At 45.2% G+C, this 25,176-nt stretch overlaps 1 long non-coding RNA gene across 5 annotated transcripts in view; it reads right to left on the minus strand.

Moving 5' to 3' along the window:
• Positions 1 to 6,426: 6,426 nt before the first annotated feature.
• LOC145343497 (uncharacterized) overlaps positions 6,427 to 25,176 on the minus strand; it is a 114,004-nt gene continuing 95,254 nt past the window's right edge. Inside the window, exons 1-2 of one of the 5 annotated variants that reach the window (XR_013886719.1) lie at positions 17,624 to 17,782; positions 6,427 to 8,028 (exon numbers count right to left, since the gene is read on the minus strand). This is a non-coding gene — a long non-coding RNA (uncharacterized LOC145343497). Of the gene's footprint in view, positions 8,029 to 13,263; positions 13,376 to 16,852; positions 16,956 to 17,574; positions 17,783 to 25,176 lie in introns of those variants that run through there. The other 4 variants (XR_013886718.1, XR_013886720.1, XR_013886717.1 and 1 more) reach the window with 4 other exon arrangements.

A 25,176-nucleotide genomic window follows, 5' to 3' on the forward strand; every position in this document is an offset into this window, starting at 1 on the left:
GCAGCAGATTTCCACACCTAAAGGACACCAGTGAATCACAGATGAGTTTGTCAGACAATCGACAATAGTTTCATGGGCATCAGTAGATTCTAAATTCCAGATTTTTTTATTGAATTCAAATTCCACCATCTGCCATGGTGGGTCCCCAGAACATTAGCTGTGTTTCTGGATTAATAGAATACCCAGTGATATTATCGCCATTAGTAGTGGCGATAATACCAATAGACCATGGTTCCCTCCTGCTCTGACAAAGACTGCAAGAAACTACAAAGGGTTTTGAATGTAGCTTAGTCCATCACACAAACCAGCCTTCCATTCATTGATTCCATCTACATTTCCTGCTGCCTCAGAAAAGCAGCCAGCATAATCAATGACCCCATAGGCCCCGGACATTCCCTCTTCCACATTCTTACATCAGAAAAAAGATACAAGAGGCTGAAAACATGTACCAACTGACTCAACAGCAGCTCCTTCATTGTTGCCATCAGATTTTTGAATGGAGCTATCGTGCATTAAGCTGCGCTTTCTCTACGCCCTATCAGTAACTGTAACATATGCACACTTCACTCTTTGAGTGAAGGGCAAGTCCGGTAGAAGTAGGGAACTCTGGATGACTCAGGATATTGAAACCCTGGTCAAGAAGAAGGAGGCACATGACATGCATAGGCAGCTGAGATCAAATGGATCTCTTGAAGAGTATAGAGGGTGTAGGGGTACAGTTAAAAGAGAAATCAGAGGGGCAAAAATGGGACACAAGATTGCTTTGGCAGATAAGGCAAAGGAAAATCCAAAGAGATTCAACAAATAATAAGGGGCAAAAGAGTAACTAGGCAGAGATAGCAGGACGTCTTAAGGATCAACAAGGTCATCTATGTGTGGATCCACAAGAGGTGGGCAAGATCATCAGTATTTACCTTTGAGGAAAGCATGTATGTTAGGGAACTTGGGGAAATAAATAAAACACTTCAGTTGGATGGAAATATCTTAAATATCTATTATATTGCCCAACTGTGCTGGTTCATGGAAGATATTACAGTTGTGCAAATTAATTTTAGTAACAAACTTAAGTTAATTTGAAATTGGGAAAACTAATATTCATCTGGTATAAGTGCTTCCAGTGCACTTAACGGCACAATTTCCTGAATTATGCCTAAAGCAAAAAATGCTACTCTTTTTCATTTTGACAGTGTGAGAGGTTTTTCATTAAAACCACACTGCTGTTACACCACACCATGACACATTGGATTAGTGTGAGACAGACTCTCTGCGGGAGCCTATCTGGCTGCATTCTTGAGGTGCACCTGGCTCACACTTCAGTTATATTATCATTAATGTTGCATTCTACATCTCAGTCCCAAGGCTCTGGAACCTCAACAGGCATTAAGCAAAATCAGCGCCAGTAACTCTTTCTGGGTGTGAATGTTGTGAAAAGTAGCAAGGGGGTGTAGCAGTGACTGGTTAGTGAGTTCAAACTCCGGCAGCTTGAGAACAAGGATGCAGCTTCAAAAAGAAACTGGCACCAGTAGAAGCGGCCATGGAACCATTGGATTGGGATAAAAAATAAATCGTCTCCTTTCAAGGAGTAAACTTGCTCTCCTGACCAAGTTTGGCCGATGTGAGGTGCTAACCACTATCTTTGATTTGAACCTCTCCTCGAAAGGGATCGAACAAACTACTCAGTTGCACCAAATCATTAGGGCGGCACGCTGGCACAGGGGTTAGCATTGCTGCCTCACAGTGCCAGGGTCCCGGGTTTCAATACCGGCTTGGGTCACCGTCTGTGTGGAGTTTGCACATTTTCCCCATCGCTGTATGGGTTTTCTCCGGGTGCTCTGGTTTCCTCACACAGTCCAAAGATGTATGGGTTATGTGGATTGACTATGCTAAATTGCCCCTTAGTGTCAGGGGGGGCTAGCTAGGGTAAATGTATGGGGTTATGGGGATAGGGCATGGGTAGTGGTCAGAGCAGACTTGATGGGCCAAATGGTCTCCTTCTGCTCTGTAGGGATTCTAGGTTTCTATGAAACCATGGAAGAAAGTCCATTGCCCACACTCTTAGGACAACTGGAAGTGACCTTGTCAGCAATGCCCATACCTTTCCTTTTATTCGTTCAGAGAATGTGGATGTCACTGACTAGACCAGCATTTAGTGCCCAGCCCTAATTGCCCTTTAGAAGGTGATGGAGAGCTGCCTTCTTGATTGCCTGGATCCACTGTAATTTGCCTATTGCCACTGCAGGTCCACAGTGGATGTCATCTCCCTAGCCCTACACTCAACCCTAGCGCACTTGGATAACAAGGACACCTACATCAGACTCCTATTCATTGACTATAACTCAGCCTTCAAAACCATTATTCCAGCAAAACACATCTCCAAACTCCATGGCCTAAGGCTCGGCTCTTCCCTCTGCAACTGGACTTCATAGCCCACAGATTGCAATCAGTAATGATAAGCAACAACACCTCCTCCGCCATTATTCTAGTTTGGGACCAAAGGGTCAAGGGGTGAAGGGAGAATCAGGATATTGAATTCAATGATCAGCCATGATCAAAATGAATGGTGGAACAGTCTCAAAGGGCCGAATGGCTTACTCTTGCTTCTAGCTTCTATGTTTCTATTCTCAACACTGGTGCCCCACAAGGCTGTGAAGGTTATGTCCTCAGACCCTTATTTTTATAGGGGCTGGGGTGGGTGATGGTGTTAGGGTTCATTCCCTGGCTTCAGGGACATGAGGGACCATAGGGAGTCTCCAGGGAGCATACCTTGGCTTGGGAGGCATGAGCAGGACATGGGTGGCATGGTGGCACAGCGGTTAACAGTGCTGCCTCATAGCTCCAGGAACCTGGGTTCGATTCCCAGTTTGGGTCACTGTGTGCGTGGAGTTTGCACATTCTCTCCGTCTTTGCGTGGGTTTCCTCCGGGTGCTCCAGTTTCCTCCCACTGTTCAAAAGATGTGTGGGTTAGGTGGATTGGCCAGGCTAAATTGCCCCTTAGTGTCAGGTTGAGTTAGCTAGGGTAAATGCATGGCGTTATGGGGATAGGTGGGATTGTGGTTGGTGCAAACTTGATGGGCCAAATGGCCTCATTCTGCACTGTAGGGATTCTATGATTCTCTGATTAAGTGGATATTGATGCCCAGTTAAGGGGCCTCAATTAGCATCAGGCAAAATCCATCCACTAACGTCCCCACCCCAGAAGAGAAGTCGGGAGATGGTGGGATCACCACCTTCACATGCATTAAATGCCCCCGACACCAAACCCATGTCAGGGAGGGCATTTTAAGTTCCATCCATAGAGCCAGAATGGTGTGTGACTTAAAGGGGACTTTCCAGAGTGTGTCCTTCTAGCTGGTAAAAGCTATGGATTTGGAAGTGCTGTTGAAGGAGCTTTGGTGATTTGCTGCTGTGTTTCTCATAGATGATATACTGTGCTGCCGCTCTGCACCAGTGGTGGAGGGAGTGAATGATTAAGATGCTGGATGGGACACCAAGAAAACAGACTGCTAAGTCTTTGATGGTACCAAATTTCTTTGTTAGAAGGGCACTCAGCCTGGCAAGTGGATAGTATTCGCTCACACACCTGAATATGGGCAAGATTTAGGGAGTCAAGAGGTGAATTACTCGCTGAATGTCAGTAAAATCCCGATGACTCAAATCCCAAGGGATTCATCCACAAATTTTCATCAAGCAGAGTTTCGCATTAGCCAAGGAGACTGCATTCCTTCATGAACGTATCTCTCTGTAACCTAATGCTGGAATCGGAAACAAAAACAGAAAAGTGCTGGAAAATCTCAGGCAGGTCTGACGGTGGCTGTGGGAAGAGAATAGAGCCAACATTTTGAGTCTAGATGATCTTTCATCAGAGTTGACAAAGGATCATCTGGACTCAAAAAGTTGGCTCTATTCTCTCTCAATGTGAAGATGCCAGCATTGGACTGGGGTAAACACAGTAAGAAGCCTCACAACACCAGGTTATAGCGGTATTTGCTACCAAATAAACCTGTTGGACTTTAACCTGGTGTTGTGAGACTTCTTAGTCTATTCTCTCTCCACAGATGCTGTCAGGTCTGCCACGATTTTCCAGCATTTTTTTGCTTTTGTCTCTGTAACCAGATATGCCTACCTATGTGATCTTGTCAAAAATAGATTCAAATTCCAAACGCAAACACAATAAAGCAGTAAACATGTGAAAAAACCTTGATTCAATTTGTTCACACTTCATTTTTTAAAAACAAATGGGAATTTTGTTAAGTGGCTGAATGGGATAGATGGTCTGTGATCCTGTCATACCAAACATAAGAGAGGGGATTAAGGGTTATAGGGAGAGGGCGGGAATGTGGAACTGAGCCACGACAGATCAGCCATGATCTTATTGAATGGCGGGGCAGGCTCGAAGGGCTAGATGGCCTACTCCTGCTCCTATTTCTTGTGTTCTTATATGCATTAAACATTACTAGACTAAACTAAGAAAAGAACAAAATGCATTCTGCGAGTAATGAGTTAAAAGGGGCCTAATTTTAGTGTGTGGCTGTCACTTGTGTTGTGTGTGAATTCATGGTAGTTGCAGTACCAATCCCATTGTCCTTTTTAAAGTTAATCTATTAGTCACAAGTAAGACTTATATTAACACTGCAATGAAGTTACTGTGATATTACAATGCACCCCCCCCCCACTCCATTTGCTATCATTCCTGGAAATTCCTGTTTAAGACCAGGATGACTAGAATCACAGAGTAGAATCCCTACAGTGCAGGAAGAGGCCATTTGGCCCATTGAGTCTGCACCGATCACAATCCTACCCAGGCCCTATTCCCGTAACTCCATTTATTTACCCTCCTAGTCCCCTCTGACACGAAGGAGCAATTTACTATGGCCAAACACGCACAGCTTTAGACTGTCCAAAGAACAAAGAACAATACAGCACGGGAAACAGGCCCTTTGGCCCAACGAGCCCGCGCCGCCATTTCGACATTGTGAGACTGTGGGAGGAAATTGGAGCACCAGAGGAAACCCACGCAGACACAGGGAGAATGTGCAAACTCCACACAGAGAGGAATCAAACCAGGTCCCTTGCACCGTGAGGCAGCAGTGCTAACCACTGTGTCACCATGTAGCCCCCAGGATAGACTCTTCCAAAAATGGAGTAATCTCAATCCTGGGCCTATGGTAGACATAGCTACAAGGTAAAGAGTCAGTCATTTAAAACCGAGGTGCACAGAGTATTCTTCCCGCATAGAGTGGTGTTTCTCTGGAATTCTCTGCCCCAAAGGGCAGTGGAGGTTGGATCATTAGAAGTATCTAAAGTGGAGGTGGATGATTATTTGACAGATTGAGGAATAGATGCAACAGGGAAATGGCACAGAAAAGGAATTGAGGTCGGTATTGTTTGTATTGAATGGCAGGGCAGGATTGAAGGGCCTGGTGGCCTACTCCACCATACTTAGAACATTGTGAACAATTTGGGGCCCATATCTAAGGGAAGATGTGCTGGCCTTGGAGATGGTGCAGAGGAGGTTCACAAGAACGATCCCAGGAATGAAAATCTGGACGTATGAAGTGCGTCTGAGGCTTCTGGTTCTGTACTTGATAGAGCTTAGAAGGATGAGGGGGGATCTCATTGAAACTTACAGGATAACAAAAGGCTGGATAGAGTGGATGTGAGGAAGATGCTTCCACTAGTAAGAGAGATTGGGACCTGAGGGTGCGGCCTCAAAGAGAAGGGACAACCCTTTAAAACCGCGATGAGGAGGAATTTCTTCAACCAGAGGATAGTGAGTCTGTGGAACTCATTGCCATAGAGGGCTATGGAGGCCAGGTCATTGAGTGTATTTAAGACAAAGATATATAAGTTCCTAATTTTTTAAGTTTTTTAAATTTATTTATTAGTGGCAAAAGTAGGCTTATATTAACACTGCAATGAAGTTACTGTGAAAATCCCCCAGGCGCCACAATCCAGTGCCTGATCAGGTACACTAATGGAGAATTTAGCATGGCCAATACACCTAACCAGAGCATCTTTCATATTGTGGGAGCACCCAGAGAGAGAGAGAACATGCAGCCTCTGCACAGACAGTGACCCTAGCCAGGAATCAAACCCGAGTCCTTGGCGTTATGAGGCAGCAGGAGTAACCACCATGCCACAGTGCCATCCTGTGGTAAGGGGATCAAAGGTTACAGGTAAAAGGAGGGAGAATGGGTTGAGAAACTTGTCAGCCATGATTGAATGGGTTGAATGGATTAACCCTGCTCCTATATCCAATGGTCCTGCTTCTATTTCTTGTGTTCTTGTGTATGATGAAAAGCTGATGGGTAAAGGTTCTCCATGTGCTAGTTCTACATAACGCTTTCACACCAAATTCCTTTATGTGTTGCTTTGGGTTAACTGCATCAGCAGAATTCTGGGATCTGAAACACATACTTTGCCAAACACAGTGGTCAGAGGAACTTCATTTCAATTTACTGCCCAAAAATATGTTTATTTTTTGAAGATGGTGAGCATCGTTTGATTCCTCATGCAACAATTGCATATGTTTTCCTTTACATCTTCAAATGGAATAATTATAATAAAAGTCTGAACACCGATTTAAGAGGAATCAATTGTGTTGGTTAGACACACAGCAGAGTATTGATCCATCCCCCATCACAAATGTACAAAAAAGTTAATATCTTTTGAGTCTGTTCTAACTTTTCTTCAGAGTTCAATTAATTAAGGTGGGAGATGTCATATTAGGTTAAACTGAACGAGTTTGCATTTAACTGGTCCCTTGACATCTCGCTCACGATGCGGTGTCACTCATTTGCTCACACTCTCCACTCTGAATCACAAAGGATGTGGGTTTAAGTCCTACTGCAGGACACAAGCACAAAAATCTGTGCTGCGAACCCAGTGCAGGGCTGAAGGAGTGCTCAATTGTCAGAAGTGCTGCCTTTGGGATGATGTGTTAAATCAGAAGGCCCTGTGTGCCCTCCCAGGTGCTTGTAAAAGATCCCATTGCACTATTTCGGAGAAAAGCAGTGTTGTTATCTTCGGTTTCCTGGCCAATATTTTATTATGCAATGACCAGCACTAAAAGCAGATTACCAGATCATTGTCACTTTATTAATTTGTGGGAGAATTGCAATGCATGGCAGCTGCAGTGTCCACATACACAACGATAACTACACTTAGTATGGCATGTGGCACAGTGGTTAGCATTGCTGCCTCACAACATCAAGAACTCGAGTTCAATTCCAGCCTTGGGTGACTGTTTGTGTGGAGTTTGCATGTTCTTCCTGTGTCTGCTTGGGTTCCCTGGACACCTGTCCCACATCTGGATACCTAGAAACTTGAAACTCTTGACTATTTTCTACCTGCAGACGCAACAGATTTATCAGAGGATCCCTACAGTGCAGAGGAGACCATTTGAATCTGCACCAACTGTCTGACACAGTAACTTACCAAGGCTCAATCCTGCCCAATCCCGGTAAACCCTCATATCTTCCATGGCTAATCCATCTAACCTACACATGTTTGGAGGAAGCCGGAGCACCTGGAGGAAATCCATGCTTTCACGGGGGGAATGTGCAAACTCCACACAGATCCCGGATTTGAACCAGCTCCCTGGTGCTGTGAGGAAGCAGCGCTAACCACTGTGCCTCCGTGTCACCCTATCACAGTTTTACCACAACTGCTCTCTCATGTTAATCATGTAACTTGCATGCGTTTATGAAGTTAGCAAAAACACCTGGATTATCACAGCGTTTGGAAGGCAAGAAATCACTCTTAAGTAATGTGGTCAAGTATTGTGACCTCTTTCTCAAATTTATCTTGGTGATGTGTTCAATTAATTCCTGTCATTTTCTCTTTGACCTTCCCAGTGATACTGTGTCTAATTTATGGCATCTTGCACATTTCCCATGTAGTCTTCTTCAAGCTTCCCACAACTGCTGCCACATGTTCTATGTCACTCTGACTTCCAGAGTTCCAGCAGCACAGCGGATGCATTCCTTCCATGTCTTTCTGAGCTGACCTCACCTTCACTTGCCTGTCCTGTGGGAAAAATGGAAATGGGCAACAAATGAAAACGGTATCGTAAGTGCTGAACTGCATATATGCTGAACTGTGCTGAACACATAGGCCAGGAAAGAAATAAGTAGGACTGATTACACAGGAAATTCATTGAAGGCTAAAGTCCTCAAGCAATGTTGTTGAGTACATGAGGCAATGAATGAAAGATTGGGGCCCATCCCACCCACCACCTCCCCCCACACCCTGACCCCAACCCCTTTTTCATAGAGTCAAATGTGAGGTAATGCATTTTGGAAGGTCTAATACTGAACGGAAATATACAGTAAATGGCAGAACCCTTCAGAGAATTGATAGGCAAAGGGATCTGGGTGTACAGGTACACAGGTCACTGAAAGTGGAGGTGGAGAAGGTAGTCAAGAAGGCATATGGCATGCTTGCCTTCATCAGCCGGGGTATTGAGTTTAAAAATTGGCAAGTCATGTTGCAGTTTTACAGAACCTTAGTTAGGCTGCACTTGGAATATAGTGTTCAATTCTGGTTGCCACGCTACGTCAAGGATGTGGAGGCTTGGAGAGAGTACAGGAAAGACTTTCCACAATGTTGCCTGGTATGGAGGGCATTAGCTATGAGGAAGGTTTGGAGAAACTTGGTTGTTCTCACTGGAGCGACGGAGGTTGAGGGTTGACCTGATAGAAGCCTACAAAATTATGAGAGACATGGACAGAGTGGAGAGTCAGAAGCTTTTTCCCAGGGTGGAAGAGTCAATTACTAGGGGGCACAGGTTTAAGGTGCAAGGAGCAAGGTTTAAAGGAGATGTACGAGGCAGATTTTTTACACAGAGAGTAGCGGGTGCCTCGAACTCGTTGTCAGGGGAGGTAGTGACTTTTAAGGGACATTTTTAACAAGTACATGAATAGGATGGGAATAAGGGATATGATCTCCAGAAGGGTAGGAGGTTTTAGTTAAGTCGGTGCTGTAATTTTCTTTGTTCTTTGATCATTCAACTCAAAAACATCCCTTTGGCCCATTGAGTCTGCACCAACGATAACTACCACTAAAGGCACTCTAATCTTATTTTCCTACATTTGTTCCATATCCTTGAATGTTATGATCTTTCAAATGTCCATCCAAAGGTTGTACGTTTTCCAGCCTTGACTACCTTCCCAGGAGGTGCATTCCAGATTCCCACCACCCTCTGAGTGAAAGGCTTTTTTTTCTCAAATCCCTCGGAATCTCCTTTCACTCACCCTAAAACCGTGCCTCCTCGTGATTGACCCCTCAATGAAGGGGGACAACTGCTCCCTACTCACCCTATCCTTATAATCTTTTACACCTCAATCATGTCCTTCCTCAGCCTTCTCTACTCGAATGAAAGAAATCCAAACCTATCCAGGCTCTCTTTGTAGCTCAGATGCTCCATCCCAGGCAACATCCTGGTGAAACTCCTCTGTACCCCCTCTAGTTCAAGAGCATTAAACTCATTATATTTCTCCCTCGCTTCAGTGCGGAAAAAGGGATTGACTCGAAGTGTTGAGTCTTGCTTTCATCTCTCTGCAGATGCTGCCTATTTCATCTGTTTTTATTTCAGCTCTGCAGCATTGGCAGTATTTTGCTTTTATCTGATGGACTGAGAGTTAAGAGACTCGAGGTTGACCACCTGAACCGCAATAGGTCCTGAACATGGTCAGCACAGGCATTTAACCCACTCTCATGTTGGTCTGACCAGCAGGGACAGAATGGGTTGGGTAACCTCCTTCCTTGTTGTAAAATCTCTATGATTCTTGAAAATCCCTATCCAGTCGCCTTGTAACCTGCTCTGTTCCGAGAAGAGTCCTAACCTCTCCAATCTCTTTGTTGAAATTATGTAACTTAATGCAACATGTTCCCACCTCGTCTGTCCCCAATATTGAATTGCTGGACTGTCGATGTGTCCTATTTAAATATGTAACTTAATGCAACATGTTCCCACCTCGTCTGTCCCCAGTATTGAATTGCTGGACTGTCGATGTGTCCTATTTAAATATGTAACTTAATGCAACATGTTCCCACCTCGTCTGTCCCCAATATTGAATTGCTGGACTGTTGATGTGTCCTATTTAAATATAAAGCTGATTCTATGTCTACAAATGTAGCCACCAAGTGGTAATATTATTTCACCAAGTCTCTGTGGTGTTCATAATATCATCAGCTCCCTTCATGCCATTTTCTTTAGAATATATTCTTGTTTTGAATGTGAACATTGCCAGCAAGTTCAGCATTTGTTGCTTTTCCGTAAGTGCCTTGAACAGGTAGTGGTGAGCTTGTCCCTTGAGCTTGTTTGACTATTCAGTTAGATCATAGCTGATTTCAATCTTATGCCATCTGAACTCTTTGGCTATATAACCAGTTTAGGCCAATAATAAAATAAAAATCACTCTCTATTTTCAATTACCATGGCCTCAAAAGCTTATGGACCAGATTTCTACTACTCTGTGTTCAAGAAAGGAGGGAGACTGAAAGCAGGCAGCTATGGGCCAATTAGCCTAATATTTGTCATTGGGCGAATACTGAATACTGTGAACAATTTTGATCACATTATCTAAGGAAAGATAAACTGGCATTGGAGGAAGTCCAGAGAAGGTTCACTAGGTTGATTCCTGGTATGGAAAGACTTTCTTATGAGGAGAGGTTGACTACTCATTGGAGTTTATAAAAATTTATTTACTCAGAGAGTAATTAGTTTTAGAGTTCTCAGCCTTCAGGTTGGGTCAAGGAATATATTAAAGACTGAGTTAGACAGTTTATTGATCTACAAGGGGGTCAAGAGTTAAAGGAACAGGCAGGAAAGTGGAGCTAAAGTCACAATTAAAACTGTCATGATCTCATTTAATGCTGAAACAGGCTTGGTTGGCCAAATGGTCTACTCCTGCTCCTGTTCGTTCTTGTCTTGCTTCACTTGTGCAGTTAAATTCTTCCTGCCATCTAAATGGCACAGTAGTTTTAAGGACCCCACCGGGCAAAATAGGTTCTCACATTTAGCTCCATGAATCAATTTAAACCCAATTAGGTCCTCTCTTATTCTTCTATACTTAAGAAAATACAAGCTTCTAATCTTTGCAGCCCACCCCCAGAAATATAATGCTTGTCACCTAGCTATCATTCTGATGAAACTCCCATCCATCCCATCCAAAGAAAATTCTTGTCTGAAGTGTAGTGTCCAGAACAGATCACAACACTCAAAATGGCTTGTTAGAACTCTAAATAACATCCATCAGTTATATTTTGCTCTGATTTGCTTTGATTTATTTTTGTCACATGTATTGGGATACAGTGAAAAGTATTGTTTCTTGAGCAATGTATAGACAAAGCATACTGTTCATAGAGTACATAGGGCAAAAGGAAACGAGGGGGTGCAGAATATAATGCTATAGTCATAGCTAGGGTGTAGAAAAAGATCAGCTTAATGGAAGGTGGGTCCATTCAAAAATGTGATGTCAATAGGGAAGAAGCTGTTTGGTTGGTACATATCCTCAGACTTTTGTAGCTTTTACCCAACAGAAGAAGATGGAAGAAAGAATGTCCGAGGTGCATGGGGTCCTTAATTATGCTGGCTGCTTTGAGGCAGTGGGAAGTGTAGACAGAGTCAATGGATGCCAGTCAGTCCTCTTGCGATAAAGACATTACACTATATTAGCCTTTATGTCCGTTAGCTTTTTGTGATTTCTGCATATGAACCCTGATGTTCAATTTTATTCCACCAAGGCAGAATGTCTGTATCTGCTGGAGATGCTGTGGGTGGGATTTTCTGGCTGCCCCCCACCCCCCCAACAAACTCCCCACATTTCCGGCCCCCCCACCCCCCCCAAACTCCCCACATTCCCCCCCCACCCCCCACAAACTCCCCACATTTCCCCCCCCAACCCCCCCAAACTCCCCACATTTCCCCCCCCACCCCCCCCAAACTCCCCACATTTCCCCCCCCACCCCCCCCCCAAACTCCCCACATTTCCCCCCCAAACTCCCCACATGTCCCCCCACCCCACAAACTCCCCACATTTCTCCCCCCCCTACCCTCCAGCTGCCACGATTCCTGCGGTGGGCAGGATGGGAAAATTCCACCCTATAAATCTGAACTGTGTGCAGTAGAATTACACATGTGCTTGCCAAACTAAGTGCCTGTACGTTATATCACGGTTTGCACGTCTGTAGTTGCTTGCAAGTTGAATGCTGCATTGTCGGGCAACTGTGGTAGGTTAGCAATGAAAAGAAACATCCGCCTCACCCCACTACCATCCACCCCCCCCCCAACCCCCTCCCTCCAACCCTCCACCCCCCCAATCTCCCCCACAACATCCCCCCTACCCACCACCCCTCCAGCACCCTCCCTCCCCGCGAGTTGCATTTCTCCATCCTCGCTAGACAAGTTAGTGGAGAATAATAAAGCATACACTTCAGTATGCAGGGGTGGCACAGTGGCACTGCTGCCCTACAGTGCCAGGACCCAGGGTCGACTCCTGGCTTGGGTCACAGTCTGCGTGAAGTTTGCACATTCCCCTCATGTCTGCGTGGGTTTCCTCCGAGTGCTCTGGTTTCCTCCCAGAGTCCAAAAGACGTGCTGGATAGGTGCATTGGCCGTGCCAAATTCTCCCTCAGTGTACCCGAACAGGCGTGGGAGGGTGGCGACTCGGGGAAACTTCCGCAGTAACCTCATTGCAGTGTTAATGTAAGCTTATTTGCGACACTAATAAATCAACTTTAACTTTAATGCGCGCAGCGTTATAAAAAGAACAGCTGAGGGTCTAAAAATACATTTCTCAACCAGCTGCATCACTCAGGAGAGTTTTCTCCAATACAGCATTCAGTGCCTGTGATTGATCTGTGTGGAATTTCCTCTTGCACAAGACTGATGCTTGTCTTTGGTATCTGGTAGATCTCCCTGGGGAGAGATTAAATGCCTTCAGAAAACAGACTGCAGCATTAATTGTGACTGATCCTGCGTGTCAGCACCAGAAACCCACATAGGATTGTGTAAGCAAAACTATTCCCCGCCACCCCCCCCCCCCCCCCCCCCCCCAACAAACCTCTTGCGATATCTTTAAGCGTGTCACAATACATTCACTTCCTCTGCCTCGGGTGAGTTGGCAGGCAGCTCAGTACATCAGTTAGTTTGCCTTTCTTCAGCACAGTTTATTTACTTCAGTTGCTCATTTTGTCGACCAGCATTGCACCCTCCAACCCCACCAGCTCTGTTGCTTTACAGTGTTGAGTAAGTCTCACCTTGCTTCAATTATGCTAACTTCTGGAGGGCGATTTTACCATTTTTTTGGCCAGCACCGGGAGAGTTTCAGACTCATCTTCTGGACGGATTTTCAGGACTCCTCCCCGATCCCATACGCACTTTGCCGGCAGAATTCTGAGCGAGGCTGTGGGCGGGGCTTAACGCACCCCGGAAGCCCGCGCAGGGAGGCGGTGCGCACGTGCCGGCCTCTAATGCCGCACACCCGCATGAGCAGAAGCAGGAGCCTGACTGAAAAGAGAGAGCAGTCAGGCCCCTGCTAGTGCAGGCAGCCTGAAGCAGCTCCCCCTCTCCTGCAATCGCATGGGCCCCCCAGGCCAAGATACAGTGCCACCTGACGCCTCCCTCCCTCTGCCCTTTCTGATGCCCAGACCAATTGTAGACCCTCCCCTTCTCCCACCATCGTCACCCATCCTCCACCAATCACTGCAGAGTGGCAGCAGGCCCCCTCTCCCTCCCCCCAATCGCTGCAGAGTAGGAGTTGGCCCCTCCCCCATTAGCCCCACCCAATTCACCCCTCCCCCCCCCATTAGTTCCACCCCATTGGCCCCATCCTACTGGCTGATCTCCCCTTGGCCCCAACCCCTGGCACTGCCAAATGGGCATTGCCCAGGTGCCAGATTGGCATTGCTCAAGGGCACCACTGCCCCATTCCCCCAGCCTCCCCCCCACCCCCCCCGGGGGCCTCAATGACTTTTGGTTCAACTGGCAAGACCAAGTCAACTGCTTCCCACTCATGGGGAGCATATCTATCATGTCTGTCTCTCTCCGACGAGATCCTTTCCCGGCAAGGTCATTAAGGGGGGAGCGGACCCAGACGATTGAGCGCCAGGCTTGCTGAGCAGATGTAAAACAACATTAAAATAAATTTCCATACATTAACCTGCCTCCCACCCATTTCTGGCGAGATGCTGATCATGCCGGAAACCCGGATCTCGTAAAACAGCGGCAGTCGTGAAAACCAGCACCAATCGCGTCAAGAACTATACGCCCCACTTTACCATCGCATCACGCCAGAAAATGGGCACAATGCAATGGCAAAATTACCCCCTAAAGTCCGCTGGAAATATTTGCATTTAAGCTGGAAACATGAGCGATAGGTAGAATTGTGGATCGTGTAGAAGGTTGTGAAGAGATACAGCGGGATATAGAGCAGATGCAGATATGGGTGGAGAAATGGTAGAGGCAGATGACATCTAATCAGGGCAAGTGTGAGGTGCTGCACTTTGGAAGATCAAATGTTGAGGGTAAGTGTATAGTTAATGGCAGGACGCTGAACAGCATTGATGTACAGAGGGATCTTGGGTCCATAGCTGCCTGAAAGTGGTCACACAAGTAGATAGGGTGGTGAAGAAGGGGTGTGGCATGCTTGTCTTTATTGGTCGGGACACTGAATACAAGATGTCATGTTGTACCTTTATAAAAATTTGATTAGGCTGCGCGTAGAGTATTATGTCAATTATGGTTGCCACGTTACAGGAAGGTTATGGAGGCTTTGGAGAGATTTACCAGGATACTGCCTGGATTACATATGAGACAGGCTGGACAAACCAGGATTGTTTTCTCTGGAGCGGCAGAGGCTCAGGGGGAGATCTGATAGAAGTCTATAAAATTATGAGAGATATAGATAGGGTTGGCAGAGTCTTTTTTCCCCCAGAGTTGAAATGTCTAATCCTCGGGAGCATGCACTTAAGGTGAGAGGTCGAAAGTTCAAGGGAGATGTGTGGGGCAAGATTTTTACATAGAGAGTGGTAGGTGACTGGAACACGCTGTCACCTGTCAGGGGTTGTGGTGCAAGTAGATACGATAGGGGCATTTTAGATAAACACATAAATATGCAAAGAATAGGGGGTAGGCAGAAGGGATTAATTGAATTTGGCGTTATGTTCAGTACAACCTCATGGGCCAAAGGGCCTGTTCTGTGCTGTGCTGTTCTATGTTCTATTGAATGTACAACTGTCTGGGTACATGCCAGTGTAAATAAAATTTCTGAATGGGCAATGTGCTGAACTGAATGCATGATTCAGTCACAAGTATAAGTGGCTTGATGTCAGCCGAATGCCATCTTTATGTTTTTTCCATCAAAAAAAGAAGAATTTATGAATAAGTAATTGTGATTGATGCAGTGGTGAATCAGATGCTTTAGTTTAAAAATGTTGGTCACATCCTGTGGCTGTCCAGGCAAGTCAGGACCACAAGCTTACTGACTGGAAAAGAAACCAACAAGAATTCCAAGGTTGGATAAGTGGAAACATTGGATATTCCACTACACTACCAGAAGGATATGGAGGCTTTGGTGAGGGTATAGAAAAGATTTATTAGGATGTTGCCTGGTATGGAGGGCGTGAGGTGAGGTTGGAGAAACTTGGTTTGTTCTCACTGGAACGATGGAGATTGAGGGGAGACCTGACAGAAGTCTACAAGATTATGAGGGACATGGACAGAGTGGATAGTCAGAAGTTTTTTCCCCAAGGTGGAAGAGTCATTTACTAGGGGACATAGGTATAAGGTGCAAGGGGCAAGGTTTAAAGAGGTGTACGTGGCAAGTTTTTTTTTACACAGAGGGTTGTAGGTGCCTAGAACTCTCTGCCAGGAGAGGTAGTGGAGACAGATACAATGACTATTGTGGGGCATCTTGACAAATACATGAATAGAATGGGAATAGAGGGATATAGTCCCCGGAAGGGCAGGGGGGCTTAGCTCAGATGGGCAGTATGGTTAGTGCAGGCTTGGAGGGCCGAAGGGCCTGTGCTGTCATTTTCTTTGTTTGTTGAAATTTCACCTCGTGATGGAACAGCAAAATGTGACCAGCAGTTAGTAACAACCACACTGCGCCAACTGTGAACCATATATCCCTAGTGTTGAAGCATTGAGTACTTTTAAATTTACTTTTTTATCTTGAGCGTGTTATGACGATTGTCCCTTTAAGGGCAACACAGCAGAGTATGGATCATCTGGCCTGGGTGGCCGATCAGGACTCAGAGTGGGGAATCAGCCTGGGAGAGGAGTTCTCTCAGGCAGGACATGTTCCAGAACTAGCCGCAGATGCACTGCTGCTCTGGTAGCTTCGTATAAACAAATCATTTTATGTCCACTAATTAAGTCATTATAGGTGTTACATAAAAACATGCGTTAAATGGCTTGGAACAAGATGATGGATTGTGGTCACAGTTATGACAGGTTTTACAGCCCATCTGAATAGATACCTGTGTACCAAAGGCAAACAACTGCCATTGGATTTCCCTACATACATCAGAAAATTGACCATGAAATATTTCTTTGAAATGCTAGCATTTTTTGTCACCCAAATGGGTCAAAAAATAACAAGTAATCAGCAATAACTATTTAAGAGGTTATGGCCCAGCAATATTATCATTTTTTTAATTGAGAAACTCAGCTAATGTTCTGGAGACCTGGTTTAAATCCTGCCATGGCAGATAGTGGAATATAAATTCAGTAAAAATAATCTGGAATTAACAATCTAAGCATGATCATGAAACGATGTTGATTGTCGGAAAAGCCCACCTGGTTCACTAATGTCCTTTAGGGGAGGAAATCAGCCATCCTTACCTGGTTTGGCCTACATGTGATTCCAGAGCCACAGCATTGTGGTTGACTCTCAACTGCGCTCCAAGGGTGACCAGGGATGGGCAATCCTCCCCGCATCTGCGAGAGTTTCCTCTAGGTGCTCCAGTTTCCTCCCACGGTCCAAAGGTATGCAGGTTAGTTGGATTGGCCATGTTAAGTTGGCCCTAGCATCAGGTGCATTAGCCGGGTAAATATGTGGGGTTACGGGAATAGGACTTGAGCAGGATTGTGGACTGTGCAGACTTGATGGGCTGAATGACCTCCTTTTGCACTGTAAGGAGTCTATGATTCTATGAATTCATTTGTGGAACATGGACAGTGACGCCCAAGTCCCACGAATGAACAAAAAGAACGTGAATGTTAAGACAAAGTTTATTTATTGAAACCTTTGGGTGGGATTTTCCAGTGGTACACGCCTCGAAATCGGAAAATTGCATCCAAGGTCAAAGGACCTTTCCATGGTCCACTCCCTCACCTGCTATGATTCCCAAGACAGGCAGAATTCACCCCTTTGTATTTACATAGAATCAAAACTTGCACAGCAAAAGATTTAAGTGGCTTACGCTAAGTATATCAGTATGGCTGAATGTTTATTAGCTACACCCACCAAATCAGCAGAAGTCTGTGAAAATATTAAACAAGAGGGAGATTTAAAACAGGATTAAAACATGTGCCTCGAATTATCATGCAAAGTCAAAACTTACCCAATCTGTTTAAAAAGAACACCTGCAGGATTTCACCAGATATACTGACCAGAGGGAAATACTCCTGTTTGTTTATAAGATGTTGCTAAACATAGCAAGCCGAAGCAAATATCTCCACTGATAACAGATACAGTTAAGTGCATGTGCTCGTGACTGGTAATTAGCCTGCAACAGAACACATGGAATGTGTGACAGGCCAGTCTCTGGATATAAGACAGGTTTGAGAATTAACCAGCAGCATTAGTAGACAAATGTCCTTTAATTTTATGTTGCTGTATACCTTTAACTTAATGGACTTTATCTTGAATGGGTTACCATTAAAACTGGCTTGATAGCAAGGTTAATTGGTTACTTACTATGCCACATCTGACATGAAGCTCAGATAACAGATTAAGCTGATTGCAACAATAACAAATCATTAAATCATAGAATAGTTGCAACACAGAAGGTGGCTATTTGGTCCGTTCTACCTGTGCTGTCTCCCTGCAAGAGCAACCTTGCATTTATATGGTGTCTTTAATATGGTAAGATGTCCCTAAGCATTTTGCAAGACTATTAATTAATTTCACTGTGAGCCACATAAAGAGATATCAGGAAAGGTGCCCAAAAGTGTGGCCACAGAGATCAGTTTTCAGGGTTACGGTGACACGGCAATGATGCCTCACAGCATGAGAGAACCTGGTTCGATTCCAGTTTCCTCCAGTCCAAAGGTGTGCAGGTTAGGTGGATTGGCCATGCTAAATTGCCCTTTAGTGTCCCAAGATGTGTAGGTTAGGGGGATTAGCGGAATGGGTTACAAGGGTAGGGTCTGGGTAAGATGCCCTGTTGGAAAATTGCTGCAGACATGATGGGCTGAATGGCCTGCTTCTGCACTGTTGGGATTTTATAATTCAATGAAGGGAGAGAGGTAGAGGGATAGGAGTATAGATAGTGACTCCCAAAGCTTAGGATAAACAAAGAACAAAGAAAATTTCAGCAGAGGAAGTCTCTTTGGCCCTCCAGGCTTGCACTCACCATGCAGCCCGTCTGAACTAAAACACCCTATCCTTCCGGGGCTAGACTAGCCATGTTAATACTGGCTACAAGAGCAAGTCAGCGGCTAAGATCCTGTGGTGAGTAACTCGCCTAATGACACCCCAAAGCAATCCACAAGGCACAAGTCAGGAGTGTGCTGGAATACTCCCCATTAGCCTGAATGAGTACAGCTCCAACAACACTCAAGAAGCTGGACACCATCCACGGCAAAGCAGCCTGCTTGATTGGCACCACACCCACAAACTATACAAATGCAAGTTCACTCTTGCGAGGAGACAGCAAGGACAGAACGGGCCAAATAGCGTCCTTCTGTGTTGCAATTATTCTCTGATTTAATGATTGTCCTCTATTCCCCTCCTATTCATGTATTTTTGCATTTTTTAAATTTAATTTATGGAATGTGGACATTGCTGGGCCAACATTTATTGTCCACCTGTAATGGTTGCAGTGAGATGTCTTCTTGAACTGCTGCTGTTCCTGAGGTGTAGGTACATCCATAGTGCTGTTAGGGAGTGAGTTTCAGAATTTTGACTCACCAAAAGTGAAAGAATGGAGATATATCTCCAAGTTAGGGTTACTTGGAACTTCCAGCTGTCTCTTGCCCTTGTCCTTCTAGATGGTGTGGTCATGAGTTTGGAAGGTGCTGTCTATGGTGAGTTTATGCAGTGCATCTTGTAGATGGTCCACACAGCTTTGTGTGTCGGTGGTGGAGGGAGTGAATGTTTGCAGATGTGGTGCCAATCAAGCGGGCTACTTTGTCCTGGATGGTATCAAGCCTCTTGAGTATTGTTGGAGCTATATTCATCCAGGCTAGTGGGGAGTATTCCATCACACTCCTCACTTGTGCCTTGTGGATTGCTTTGGGGAGTCATGAGGCGAGTTACTCACCACAGGATTCCTAGCTTCTGACTAGCTCTTGTAGCTACTGTATTTATATGGCAAGTCCAGTTCAGTTTTTGGTCAATAGTAACCCCCAGGATGTTAATAGTAGAGGATTTGGAGATGGTAATTTTCATAAGATCCTTTCACAGAATCCCTACAGTACAGAAAGAGGCCATTCAATCCATTGAGTGTGTACTGACCACAATCCCTCCCAGGCCCTATTCCCATAACCCGACACATTTATCCTGCTAATCCCCCTGATATTAGGGTCAATTTAGCCTGGCCAGTCAACCTAACCCATACATCTTTGGACTGTGGGAGGAAAACAGAGCACCCAAAGAAAGCCTATGCAGACAAGAGGAGAATGTGCAAACTCCACACAGATGGTGATCTGTGGCCGGAATTGAATCTGGGTCCCTGGCACTGTGAGGCAGCAGTGCTAACCACTGTGCCACTGTGTCACCCCACTGCTGCCCCAAGATGCCATTGAATGTCAAACATCTTGACAGCTGAAGGCATGGCTGTCAATGGTGTGAAAAGAACAGTTAGGGATGTGACCTGAGGCCAGAATTGAAAAAGTGCACAGCTGGAGGAGGTCGCAGAGATAGGGAGAGGCTGCTGGAAGTTACAGAAATAGGGAAGGAGAAGGGGGCTGGGGGAGGTTACAGAGATAGGGAGGGATGTAGGGGGCCAGAGGAGGTTATAGAGATAGGGAGGGCTGTAGGGGATTAGGGGAGGTTACAGAGATAAGGAGGAGTGCAGGGGCTGGTGGAGGCTACATGTAGGATTACATTAACACCGCAATGAAGTTATTGTAAAAACCCCCGAGTTGTCATACTCCGGCACCTGTTCAGATATACTGAGTGAGAATTTAGCATGGTCAGTGCGCCTAACCAGCGCACCTTTCGGACTGTGGGAGGAAACCAGAGCATCCGGAGGAAACCCACACAAAACAGGGAGAACGTGCCAAATCTGCAGAGACAGTGACTCAAACCGGGAATCGAACCTGGGTCCTTGGTGCCGTGAGGCAGCAGGGCTAACCACTGTGTCACCAACCCTACACCTGTTTGTAAAGGCTGAATTGGGAAAATAATGAACACACTGAACATGAAAGGCAGCATGTTCTCTTTCTTCTTTTAACTTAGATATGGACTTTACACCATATATAGATTTAGGCCGACCTCTGATCGTTCAAAACACGACAAGGCAGGTTGGGATCAGCGGTGCTCATTCTACGCGACCAGGAGAGAAACTGTGTGAAGGAAGCATGAATCAGATATAATGGGTTGGATATTGTAAGGGCTGGGGGATTGTAAAGACTGAGCGACCGTAAGGGCTGCAAAACTGTTAGGAGCTGCGACGCCTTTGCTCTGAACCTCTGATCCATCCATGTTTTCTGTGACTATAGTTCCCTGTGGGGAATGCAAGCTCATTAAGTTAACATTTGTGAGATGAGGCAGTAAATTGCCCCACATTATAGAGAAAGGAAAGCTCAGATATGCTGGAAATACTCAGTAAGTCTGGCACTGTCTATGGAGAGGGATAAAGCAAGTCAACCTTGAGAGATCACAGAGCCGAAACATTGGATGGGATTTTTCGGACCCCACATTGGCAGGACCTGCCATGAGAGATGCAGCAAGCCGGCCAATAGCCTACTGAGTTTCAGTGGGATTGGTTGATCCTGGCAGTGGGCGGGGCGAGAATATCCTGCCCATTGACTGTTCCTCCCTTCACAGTCCTTACAACCATTGAATCCTACAGTGTGGAAAGAGGCCATTTGGCCCATCAAGTCTGCAGCAACTACAATCCCACCCAGGCCCTATCCCCATCACCCCATGCATTTACCCTAGCTAGCCCCCTTGACACTAAGCGGCAATTTAGCATGGCCAAGCCACCTAACCTGCATATCTTTGGACTGTGGGAGGAAACTGGAGCAACCGGAGGGAACTCACGTAGACATGGGGAGAACGTGCAAACTCCATACAGACAGTGACCCAAGCCAGGAATTGAATCTGGTGCTGTGAGGCAGCAGTATTACCCACTATGTCACCATGTCACCCTTGTGCCACCCACCATGCCACCTGTTGAGTTTTTCTAGCATTTTCTGATCAGATTTCAGATTTCCGGTATCCTGGTATTTCACCATAAACAGCAATGTGATAATGACCGAATAATCTGCATTTGGCCAGGACACTGGATTCTTCTTCAGAGTAGTGCCACGGATCCTGTAAGTCCACTTCAGGAGCCAGACGAGACCTTATTTTAACATCAGACAGATGGCACCTGCCACTGTCAGGCTGCCCCTCAGTACTGTACTGAGTGGCAGCCTTGATTTTTGTAGCCAAATTGTAGGGTGGAACAGAAGAGGTTGGCCAATCTGCTAGCCTCACTTGTACGACGTAAAGGACCCAAGCACCTCATTCATCAATACCTAGATTGGAAACACATATTGAATGGATGACTGCTGCAGTTGTTTTAACTGAAGTTCAGAAACAACACTGCACTCAACATTTGCAAATGGACCAGCCCTCCTCTGTGCTGCTCTGTGCTCCATACAGTGTGGTGCTGCAGAATGGAGATCTGCACCATTTGTAAATAAAATATGTAACCTCTTGACCCCTGGAACAGGAAGGTACAAATCACTTCAAGTGAACATTCATCTAGAATTTGCTGTATCTAGCAGGAATGAACACTGGTGTGTCATAACCCAGTCACCTGCAAACCGTCCAAGTTTCCTGCTTCTTAACGTCCTCCCAGACTGGCCAGCGGATGCGTGGCCTTGTAGACAGGGCCATTGTATCTTGTAGACAGGGTATGGTCCATTTTTGATTGGTTTAGCGCCAATCAGCTGTTGCATTTTTCGATATTGCAACAGTAATTACACTTTAGAAATACTTCATTTGCAATTAATTGCTTTTTGCGATGTCCCAAAGTTATGAAAGATGTGGCCTAACTGCAAGTTTTTTTTTCATTTTAAAGAGGAAATTATAACATGATGGTTTAATATACAGTGTTAGACCCAATTTTATACATTTTTCCCTTCATGATCAATATGTCTCTCATTTCTTTTAGCTGGGAGGATGAACTGTTTTAAAGAAATAGGAACAGTTTTGGCAGTAATATACTCTGTAAGACAATGGTTGAGACACCTGGTCGAAGTCATCTTCTCATCCTCAAAATGGTTCCAGAGACTATTTTACAGTCATCACAGAGGGTAAACTCGGTGCTAATGCCCGCTTTGACAAAGCTGCTAATGCCCGCTTTGACAATGGGTCATTTGGACTCAAAACATCAGCTCTTTTCTCTCCTTACAGATGCTGCCAGACCTGCTGAGATTTTCCAGCATTTTATCTTTTGGTTTTAGATTCCAGCATCTGCAATAATTTGCTTTTATCCAAGGTAAACAGGGCCTCAGTTTAACACCATGTCTGAAAACTGGCAACCAGTTCAGTGCAGCACTCCTTCAATATTGATCCAGAATATCCCTGGAATTGAACACAAACCCACTACCATCTGACTCGGAATCAATGGAGAGAGTGATGATGACCAAGCCAAGGCTGACATTGAGAAAGAAGAAGACAAGTCAACAATTTGGACAGTCTCCCTCAGACCTTGTCACTTACAACAATTCCAAGACCTCCCTCATAAAAAGGTTGAGATAGTTTCAATCAAATGGATATCACTCATTGTGGTGATTGTCCCTTTAAGAATCCATCTGTAGTGCAAGGGTCACATGACCTAGAGAAACCAATTAGCGAGGAGGGCGGGGGAACCACCTTGGTAAGTGTGGGCTTCTGTACTCAGAGCCATCTCAGGAGCTGATTGTGGCCATAAGGCTGCCAGCCTCTGTACAATCTTAATCTGTGAACAAACGAGGTGAACAAGCATCTTTACACTTTACAGTGACACTGAAGCTTTTATCAGTACATCTCCAGGCAGGGAAAATGTTAGGTTTTAGGATAAAGAAAGTTGAAGGTCAAATTCTAATTCCTGATGATGAATCATTGGTATATTTTACAACTGTTGTGGACAGGTGGAAGAAAACATATGCAACAGAATGCATAAGTTGCAGCCCAGTTAAATGAGAAAAATCAGGGGGTAAAACAAACAGAATAAACAGTCTCCCCATGCCGATACTATAGTTAAGAAAGCCCACCATGCTTCTACTTTCTCAGAATACTGAGGAAATTTGGCATGTCAGCTACGATTCTCACCAATTTTTACAGATGCATCATAGAAAGCATTCTTTCTGGTTGTATCACAGCTTTGTTTGGCACCTGCTTGGCCCAACTGAGGAACTACAAAAGGTCGTGAATGTAGCCCAATCCATCATGCAAACCAGCCTCCCACCCATTGACTCTGTCTACACTTCCCGCTGTCTTGGCAAAGCAGCCAGCATGATTAAGGACCCCACGCGCTCCAGACATTCTCTCTTCCACTTTCTTCCAGCAGGAAAAATTTACAAAAGTCAGAGGTCACGTACCAACCAACTCAAGAACAGCTTCTTCCCTGCCGCTGTCAAACTTTTAAATGGACCTACCTCACATTAAGTTGATCTTTCTCTACCACTCCCCCCACACACTTATGAGTGTAACATTACATTCTGCACTCGCTCATTCCCTTCTCTATGAACAGTATGTTTTATCTGCATAGCACACTAGAAACAATGCTTTTCACTGTATGCTAATACATGTGACAATAATAAACCAAATCAAATAAAACCAAATCAAATCAGCAATAGCCAGGAAGATCTCTGATCAGAATCAAATAGAGGAAAGCATTTAGGAGGGAATTTAAAAGGTTCACATGGCAGAATTATCTAACTTCCAGCCAGAGGTCAGTGTATCCCTTGTTGTGGTCCTAGTCTGGCAGAGAGCCCAAACAGTGTTGGTGAAATACAAGCTGTGGATTTCATCATGACTGCTGTTTCACACAACAATCCGGCCTCCTGGCTGACTGAAGAACGGGAGTCAGAATGGAGTGGGAGGAAGGCAAGGTCATTGAAAGGTAAAACAGGAGTGAGAAATAAATGAGTAAGGCTCTGCTCCTCCCACTGCAATTGGATCCTAGACTTCATAACCCACAGAATGCAAAGCAGTAAGAATAGAGAACAACACCTCATCCACGATCATCCTCAACACCGGTACCCCGCAAAGCTGTGTCCTCAGTCCCTTACTATACTCCTTATGCACCGATGACTGTGTGGCCAAATTCCCCTCCGACTTGATTTTCAAGTTTGCTGATGATAGCACCACAGTGGGTCGGATCTCAAACAATGACAAGGCAGAGTACAGGAAAGAGATAGAGAATCTGGTGAAATGGTGTGATGGCAATAATCTCTCCCTCAGTGTCAGTAAAATGAAGGAAATAGTCAGGAAAGGAAACATCGTGGAGGACATGCCCCGGTTTATAACAAAGGTGGTGAAGTGGACATGGTCAGCGCTTCAAGTTTCTCAGTGTTCGGATCACCAACACCCTGTCCTGTTCCCTCCATGCTGATGCTAAATTAAGAAAACTCACCAATGCCTCCATTTTCTCAAAATGCTAAGGAAACTCAGCATGTCCACTACGACTTTCACCAATTTTTACAGACGCACCATAGAAAACATCCTTTCTTGTTACAACGCTGCGAGGTATGGCTCCTGCTCTGACCAAGATTCCAAGGAACTACAGAAGGTCATGAAC

The sequence above is a fragment of the Carcharhinus amblyrhynchos genome, chromosome 5 (genome assembly GCF_965287045.1).
Source record: "Carcharhinus amblyrhynchos chromosome 5, sCarAmb.v2.hapA, whole genome shotgun sequence".
Lineage (NCBI taxonomy): Eukaryota > Metazoa > Chordata > Chondrichthyes > Carcharhiniformes > Carcharhinidae > Carcharhinus > Carcharhinus amblyrhynchos.